This window comes from Copidosoma floridanum, unplaced genomic scaffold (genome assembly GCF_036245765.1).
Source record: "Copidosoma floridanum isolate Cflo_tuat_1 unplaced genomic scaffold, Cflo_Japanese_pri ptg000025l, whole genome shotgun sequence".
NCBI lineage: Eukaryota > Metazoa > Arthropoda > Insecta > Hymenoptera > Encyrtidae > Copidosoma > Copidosoma floridanum.
This window is the reverse complement of record NW_028321902.1, coordinates 598,820-608,543: the sequence shown is the minus strand read 5'-3', so window position 1 is coordinate 608,543 and position 9,724 is coordinate 598,820. Positions and strand designations below refer to the sequence as shown.

The 9,724-nt window shown below is 40.4% G+C and overlaps 1 pseudogene; it reads right to left on the bottom strand.

Annotated features, from left to right (window-relative positions):
- Positions 1-945: 945 nt before the first annotated feature.
- On the bottom strand, positions 946-5,434 carry LOC149373877 (uncharacterized; annotated as a pseudogene).
- Positions 5,435-9,724: the final 4,290 nt, after the last annotated feature.

Genomic DNA, 9,724 nt, shown 5'->3' with positions numbered 1-9,724 from the left:
TAATTTTTAAGCAAGTCCTAAATTCCCTTTCATACATACCTCATAGATCATATCAAGCAAAAAAAACATGTTAAGATCATGGAATTTAATACATATCAATCAATTGTCGTCACATGTTAAATAAATTTTTTTGACACTCAACATTCAAAGCCACTGATAATACCAGTACTTTACTTTTTTCAGGCCACAAAATACGATATTTAGTATTATTGGAATTAAGCATCCCTTGAACGCTACTTTTCAAATTCGGTATAAGAAAATAAAAATAACGTCAGCATTTCAGATCTTATCAATTAGTTCATGTAGAAATTTACCATACAATTTTATCAAAAAAGGCATATGCTACAGATTCTTTTGTCTCTTTCGTTGTTTTTTTGAACATGAAGTCTATGAAATCCGAAATAGTCATCCCATGTAATATAAATAGACAGTCACAAGAAAATAAAACAATAGCTATTGTATTAAAATTTCTCGTACTTATCGTTTTATTTTTCATCTACAATTCATGTGATAAATTAGGCAAATTCGTTATACATATCAGTTGGCGTGCAAAATAAATAACGTTTAATCGTCGATTCGACATTTTGACTAGAATGGCACAAATGTAAAACGCTCAATATATACGTGTGTATATGTATATATCAAACAATGAGAATAGTTATAAAAGCGGTTGTATACAAAAACAAGGTCAATTACCTCCATAAGCTGAGAGAAATAACTTAAAAATACTGCAACAGGTGGAAAACAGGGAGGGATCGAACACGTTATTTATGTACAACATAAGTAGATAGTGGGAACTACCCTAATATCCAAATTAAAAAAAAAAAAAAAAAAAAAAAAAAAAAAAAAAAAAAAAAAAAAAAAAAAAAAAAAAAAAAAAAAAAAAAAACAGTTGCTCGGAATAAATATCAGTATCAGTCAATAAATATCAGTCGGAAATAAGAATCAGTAGCGCGCGTAGCGACCGTAGTAGTTGGCTGCACGGCCACCCTCGATGGGATTGCAGGAGAAGAGTGCGTCCCCTCGGTAACCCTCGGCGCACCTGAAAAGTAAGTGATAATTTTTTGTTTTATCAATTCATCGATACCCACGTATTGAATAATTTACATAAATTTTATCACTCTTAATGTATTTTTTTTATACCTCCTTGATACTTGGCGTGTATTTCTTTTAGTATGATTAATAATACTTACTGGCACACTGCAATGTGTCTTCTAGGTGTACAATTGGCATTTAAACCGCACTCATGGCCCGTGCACGGGTTCTGACAGGCAAAGTTGATGCACGCCTGATTGTCCGGGCACTCGTTGTTGGACAAGCACTCGCCCCTCTTACAACTGATAACATAATATGTCATACATCACTTAAATCAGATCAAATTGCATACAATGCAATATATATACACACGTGTACCTGATTAGCGCGTTTCCAACATAGCCGTGGGGACACCTGCACACCGGGCGCTTCTTACCCGTGTTGTCATGGCCCGGTCGGCACTCGGCGTTGGCACCGCACGGATTCCCGCTGCACAGGTCCTCTGCAAGTCAATGAACATTGTAGCCCCAAAGAGTTATTGTTGTTATCGGGGGAATTTTGCATAATGTACGCGCTAATATTAATTTAATACACGTATGTATGTATATATTATACAATCGGTGAAGGGCCGACAGAAAACGAAGGGGTCGCCAGTTTTGTCCTTGGGACAACTGCAGACGGGCGTTACGTCGCGGAGCTCGCAATTGGCGTTGGTGCCGCAGGTGCCCTCGCAAGGATCGACGCATTTCTGATAGAGGCAGGCAGGCTTGCCGGCAGGACAGTCGGAGTGCTGGGTGCACTCGGGCTGGCAGGATATGAGCGGGTTACCCAGCCAATTCTGCAAGAATGAGAAAAAAAATTTCAATGGTTATGTATTTTACGTATGTAATGTATATGTGGTTTAAAAGATGTGTATGATGATGATGACCTTGGGACAGGCGCAGTTGGCTCGGTGGTTGATGACGTTGCACTCGGCGCTCTCGGCGCATACGGAGGCGCACGGGCTCTCGCAGCGAAAGTCCTTCGAGCAGTGCTGGTGCTGGGGACAGTCAAAGTCGGACTCGCACTCGTGACGGCAGCCTTCGAGAGGACGCCCTTGGTATCCCGACAAACAAGAGCACACCGCCACGCCGTTCTTGACTTCGCACTTGGTGTTGGCCCCACAAGGATTTGGGCTCTTGCACGGCGCCTCTGTTTGGGATATCATCATGAAATTTACTTTTACGCCAGGGAGTAAATGTATGTAGTTGTTCATAACATTGAGAAAAAAAGAAAAAAAAAAGAAAAAATGTACTTGCCAGGGTCGTAGACGCAATTGTGCAGAGGATTGCCCGTGTGACCTGGAGGACAGTTGCACACCGGTATGTGGTTGACCGTCTGGCAGAGCGCGTTTGTGCCGCAGGCGTAGGTACACGGATCGATGCATCGGTTCCCACTGCAGGTGCGGCTTCCAATGCAATCCTCGTTTACTGCAATTCGGGGACAAAACAGATATATTATTTCTTTTATTTGCAGGATTTTTAATCCCCATTGATTCCCGTTAAAAATTTTTAAATTATATTTTAGTATTGGTAATTTAAAAAACATATACGCGCTCGGTTAATGATTGTTGATCAAAGTGACCATGCACACCCTTTATTGAATTGCACTATTTTTCTTTTTAACTCGCATTTATTTTATTTTCAGAAAAGAAACGAGTTAATCGGTATAGTAGTTGTTCGAATCGTAATAGAAGAAGATAAAAAAAATAAAATAAATTGTGAGAACTAGTCAATAACGCGATCCAGAAATGTGTGATGAAAAGATTACGAAATAAGGCTCGATGAGGAACCAAAAAAAGGGGCTACGTGACCTTGCGCGTTCGCCGTGCGTAATAATATAATCGTTTGCCATGCAATTATGGTATATACAAGTGAGCTTGATACTCCACTTGTATGTACTATATTTCCGTAAATATATATACACGCGCACACCTTTTTATGGTGACGTAAGTGCTCGATGATAGATTAGGCATTGCCAATTAAGTATGTTGCAGGTATACGAAACGTAAAAACTGACATTGTGGCTGATGATGATGATGATGATTATAATAATAATAAATACTTACTGATGCATTCGACACGCTCGCACCTCGTAAGAGGATCGCCATCGTACAGATTCAAACACGAACAAACCGGCCGGCCCTCGCTCATCGTACACCTGGCGTGCTGGCCGCATGTGTGGCTATCACAACTGGTTGCTGTGTGTTTGTTGAAAACCATGTATGTTCATTTTTTTTTCTTTGCAATTTTTGTTCCCAACCCACGACATATTTCGCTTCAATTACAGAAAAAAATTTCACTTTCGTAAAAATGGTAAAAAACGTCTTTCCCCACCTTATAATTATTAGAAAATGGCTCGAAACCATAAAAAAATTTAAAGATTCAAATTGGGGTGGAGCACCACTTCTGCGTAATTACCGCATTTTCTAATTTTAAAATAGCAACAATTTTTTAAATTTATTTTAAGAGAAAAATATTTTTTCCTTATAACCGGCCAAGAGATTTCAAACCATTTCTATGATCCTCGAAAAAAAATTCCCCTTTTTCCGGGATTAGCGCAACGAAATACTTAGTGTGTCCCAAGTCTTGGAAAATTGTTTCTCATTGATTCAAGGTTGATAAATAAATCGGAGGTATAACAAAGGTGCACTTCATAAATAAATTTAAGTCATCGAGTAAAAACCTGTATCAAATGTATACCTCCACGTGCAAAAAATGAACCTTGTATGGGTGTACACAAGTATAGTTTGAAACCAGTTGACCTTCGCCATAGAATGATAATACGTCAGAGGCCCATATATTTATACAAATAATATTACTTCGTCGTTGAAATATCTCAAAAACGAATCGGCTTGCGGGTTTTTTTATTTTATTTTCGATCTTTAAATATTATCTTCGCTCTTCTACGCGTATAGGGATACACTTTACTCGTAAGATTGTTTTTATTTTATCAGTTAATGCTATAGTATACATCAAAGAAAATTTTTTAACGACTGTTCCAATGAACAGATGTAAAAAATAAAATAAAATAAAATTCAGAGTTGCCGGAAAAACACAAGGTATAATGATAAAATCGATTTAAAGCTTATCCCACTAGTATTTCTGAATTGCTACGTGTAAGAAAAACCTCCAGTCTTTGTTCGCATACGCGGCGAATAATCGTTTCCTGTAACTTTGAGACTTACTCTGCAAAGTACGCTGTAACAGACGAAAATAGGCATTTAAAGGTTGCGAGTTTGAAGGGGCAACGTTACTGTGTACCTCAGAGATAAAACACATGTAATTTGGCTAACGTATGATGCAATGATTGAATGCGGTCGGGTGGGGAGGAGCAAACAGTGAATATACGACGGGGGTGTCGATTTGCCTTCTTTGTGGAGTCATCGAGGCGACTTGTTTAGGCGCGAGAAGCTCGCGGCCGTCAAGCCACCGTTTGTTATCACAGACCTCGATAGGAGCGAGAAGTTCCGGTTGTACTGAAGGTCGAAACTAGCGTGCACAGATGCAGGTCTGGGGCCGTTCAGGCTGAAAAGTAGTCTCGATGACACGAAGAATTAAGCCGTGATGTTTCCTTTGATATCAATTGGTACAGTTTTTGAATTTGGCGGTTTGCTCCTTCACTATCGACGTACAGTGCCCTAACGTCGAAGCTCGCGTGAAACAGGCGAAATGCGGGGTATGGAACTGCGGTAGAACGGAGGGGAGGAACGAGCGCGGCGGCGCAAGGGGCGCGACGCTCGCTCGCTGTGGCGAGCGGCAGATGTTCTCGGGCTGCGAGCGAATAAGGTGCGTATGGCGCCTGCAAGGCTTTGTACTAAACAAATGAATATATTTCCTTTGTAAATCAATTTGTGTGTTTTTAATTTTTTCTCCTGGTGATTCCTGCTTCCGGCTCGTTCCATCGTCAACATACGCGATTGAATAAGGGGTATCATAAAAATTCTTCGCTCCACTTGCTTATATATACAGTGCACACCTATTATTGCGTAATAATTAAAATGATGGACAATTACCTTGAGCACCCGATTGGTTGGGTCTTTTGCGCATCAACAGAACATCAAAAATAATAACCGCGAAAAATAAGTAATTATTTAACCGATCTATATCAATTATCGTTTGAGCGAAGATTTCAATCGCACGAGTTTCAATAGCTGAATTTTCGTGAAAAAAAATTAATTTCCTTATTTACTCAATAGTTGAATGTATAGTGTTGGGGAAAATAAAAACAACAACAAGGGCACTTACCTCCACTGAGTACCTTCGAGCCGTAAAATACGTTGCTTGCCCATGGGCAGCATCGCCACCGCCGAAGTGGCACACAGCGCGACCAGCAGAACTGTAGTCTGCATTAGCTTCATTTTGCTAGCTGTAGACCTTTTCAAAAAGCGGAGAAAAGAAAGTTGTATCGTTTATCGGTTTGAAATATCGGTTTAAAATATCGGTTTTGAAAATTGAGAGATCAATAATTTATATTTTGAAGGCTCGCAATGGAAAAAGCGAATTATCGTTTTCCGCGAGGCAAACAAGATTGATCAAGTATGTACCCAGGAAAAAAAAGGTTCGGAAGCTCACTTGAAGCCGACGACTGATTTGAATGAAAAATCGGCAAGGTAAGTGTATACACAGATGTAACGATCGAAGAGCGGAGAGTACGTATAAAAGAGTACTTATACGCGACGGTTAAACGATCCGCGCTTGGCTGGACCGCGAGGCGAACTGACTCTGAAATCGTCAAAAGCAAGTCACTATATAATCCCATGGCTACAACGTTTAAGTTAAAAGCGATGTGTGTATATATATATATATATATATATATGCACATGTGAGTACACCGATGGAATCCATGGCCAGTAAGCGCCCCGGGTTTTGCGGGGATTGGCGCTTGTGTTATTTTATTTATTTAATTAATAAACAAAGCGGCCAGTAAGCGCCCCGGGTTGTGTGGGGATTGGCGCTTGTGTTATTTTATTTATTCAATTAATAAACAAAGCGGCCAGTAAGCGCCCCGGGTTGTGTGGTGATTAGCGCTTGTGTTATTTTATTTATTCAATTAATAAACAAAGCGGCCAGTAAGCGCCCCGGGTTGTGTGGGGATTGGCGCTTGTGTTATTTTATTTATTCAATTAATAAACAAAGCGGCCAGTAAGCGCCCCGGGTTGTGTGGGGATTAGCGCTTGTGTTATTTTATTTATCATTTTAATTATCAAAGCGGCCAGTAAGTGCTCCGGGTTGTGTGGGGATTGGCGCTTGTGTTATTTTATTTATTCAATTAATAAACAAAGCGGCCAGTAAGCGCCCCGGGTTATGTGGTGATTGGCGCTTGTGTTATTTTATTTATTCAATTAATAAACAAAGCGGCCAGTAAGCGCCCCGGGTTGTGTGGGGATTAGCGCTTGTGTTATTTTATTTATCATTTTAATTATCAAAGCGGCCAGTAAGTGCTCCGGGTTGTGTGGGGATTGGCGCTTGTGTTATTTTATTTATTCAATTAATAAACAAAGCGGCCAGTAAGCGCCCCGGGTTATGTGGTGATTGGCGCTTGTGTTATTTTATTTATTCAATTAATAAACAAAGCGGCCAGTAAGCGCCCCGGGTTGTGTGGGGATTGGCGCTTGTGTTATTTTATTTATTCAATTAAATACAAAGCGGCCAGTAAGTGCTCCGAGTTGTGTGGGGATTAGCGCTTGTGTTATTTTATTTATCATTTTAATTATCAAAGCGGCCAGTAAGTGCTCCGGGTTGTGTGGGGATTGGCGGTTGTGTTATTTTATTTATTCAATTAATAAACAAAGCGGCCAGTAAGCGCCCCGGGTTGTGTGGGGATTGGCGCTTGTGTTATTTTATTTATTCAATTAATAAACAAAGCGGCCAGTAAGCGCCCCGGGTTGTGTGGTGATTAGCGCTTGTGTTATTTTATTTATTCAATTAAAAAACAAAGCGGCCAGTAAGTGCTCCGAGTTGTGTGGGGATTAGCGCTTGTGTTATTTTATTTATCATTTTAATTATCAAAGCGGCCAGTAAGTGCTGCGGGTTGTGTGGTGATTGGCGCTTGTGTTATTTTATTTATTCAATTAATAAACAAAGCGGCCAGTAAGCGCCCCGGGTTGTGTGGTGATTAGCGCTTGTGTTATTTTATTTATTCAATTAAAAAACAAAGCGGCCAGTAAGTGCTCCGAGTTGTGTGGGGATTAGCGCTTGTGTTATTTTATTTATCATTTTAATTATCAAAGCGGCCAGTAAGTGCTCCGGGTTGTGTGGGGATTGGCGCTTGTGTTATTTTATTTATTCAATTAATAAACAAAGCGGCCAGTAAGCGCCCCGGGTTATGTGGTGATTGGCGCTTGTGTTATTTTATTTATTCAATTAATAAACAAAGCGGCCAGTAAGCGCCCCGGGTTGTGTGGGGATTAGCGCTTGTGTTATTTTATTTATCATTTTAATTATCAAAGCGGCCAGTAAGTGCTCCGGGTTGTGTGGGGATTGGCGCTTGTGTTATTTTATTTATTCAATCAATAAACAAAGCGGCCAGTAAGCGCCCCGGGTTATGTGGTGATTGGCGCTTGTGTTATTTTATTTATTCAATTAATAAACAAAGCGGCCAGTAAGCGCCCCGGGTTGTGTGGGGATTGGCGCTTGTGTTATTTTATTTATTCAATTAAATACAAAGCGGCCAGTAAGTGCTCCGAGTTGTGTGGGGATTAGCGCTTGTGTTATTTTATTTATCATTTTAATTATCAAAGCGGCCAGTAAGTGCTCCGGGTTGTGTGGGGATTGGCGGTTGTGTTATTTTATTTATTCAATTAATAAACAAAGCGGCCAGTAAGCGCCCCGGGTTGTGTGGTGATTAGCGCTTGTGTTATTTTATTTATTCAATTAATAAACAAAGCGGCCAGTAAGCGCCCCGGGTTGTGTGGGGATTGGCGCTTGTGTTATTTTATTTATTCAATTAATAAACAAAGCGGCCAGTAAGCGCCCCGGGTTGTGTGGGGATTAGCGCTTGTGTTATTTTATTTATCATTTTAATTATCAAAGCGGCCAGTAAGTGCTCCGGGTTGTGTGGGGATTGGCGCTTGTGTTATTTTATTTATTCAATTAATAAACAAAGCGGCCAGTAAGCGCCCCGGGTTATGTGGTGATTGGCGCTTGTGTTATTTTATTTATTCAATTAATAAACAAAGCGGCCAGTAAGCGCCCCGGGTTGTGTGGGGATTAGCGCTTGTGTTATTTTATTTATCATTTTAATTATCAAAGCGGCCAGTAAGTGCTCCGGGTTGTGTGGGGATTGGCGCTTGTGTTATTTTATTTATTCAATTAATAAACAAAGCGGCCAGTAAGCGCCCCGGGTTATGTGGTGATTGGCGCTTGTGTTATTTTATTTATTCAATTAATAAACAAAGCGGCCAGTAAGCGCCCCGGGTTGTGTGGGGATTGGCGCTTGTGTTATTTTATTTATTCAATTAAATACAAAGCGGCCAGTAAGTGCTCCGAGTTGTGTGGGGATTAGCGCTTGTGTTATTTTATTTATCATTTTAATTATCAAAGCGGCCAGTAAGTGCTCCGGGTTGTGTGGGGATTGGCGGTTGTGTTATTTTATTTATTCAATTAATAAACAAAGCGGCCAGTAAGCGCCCCGGGTTGTGTGGGGATTGGCGCTTGTGTTATTTTATTTATTCAATTAATAAACAAAGCGGCCAGTAAGCGCCCCGGGTTGTGTGGTGATTAGCGCTTGTGTTATTTTATTTATTCAATTAAAAAACAAAGCGGCCAGTAAGTGCTCCGAGTTGTGTGGGGATTAGCGCTTGTGTTATTTTATTTATCATTTTAATTATCAAAGCGGCCAGTAAGTGCTGCGGGTTGTGTGGTGATTGGCGCTTGTGTTATTTTATTTATTCAATTAATAAACAAAGCGGCCAGTAAGCGCCCCGGGTTGTGTGGTGATTAGCGCTTGTGTTATTTTATTTATTCAATTAATAAACAAAGCGGCCAGTAAGCGCCCCGGGTTGTGTGGGGATTAGCGCTTGTGTTATTTTATTTATCATTTTAATTATCAAAGCGGCCAGTAAGTGCTCCGGGTTGTGTGGGAATTGGCGCTTGTGTTATTTTATTTATTCAATTAATAAACAAAGCGGCCAGTAAGCGCCCCGGGTTATGTGGTGATTGGCGCTTGTGTTATTTTATTTATTCAATTAATAAACAAAGCGGCCAGTAAGCGCCCCGGGTTGTGTGGGGATTAGCGCTTGTGTTATTTTATTTATCATTTTAATTATCAAAGCGGCCAGTAAGTGCTCCGGGTTGTGTGGGGATTGGCGCTTGTGTTATTTTATTTATTCAATTAATAAACAAAGCGGCCAGTAAGCGCCCCGGGTTATGTGGTGATTGGCGCTTGTGTTATTTTATTTATTCAATTAATAAACAAAGCGGCCAGTAAGCGCCCCGGGTTGTGTGGGGATTGGCGCTTGTGTTATTTTATTTATTCAATTAAATACAAAGCGGCCAGTAAGTGCTCCGAGTTGTGTGGGGATTAGCGCTTGTGTTATTTTATTTATCATTTTAATTATCAAAGCGGCCAGTAAGTGCTCCGGGTTGTGTGGGGATTGGCGGTTGTGTTATTTTATTTATTCAATTAATAAACAAAGCGGCCAGTAAGC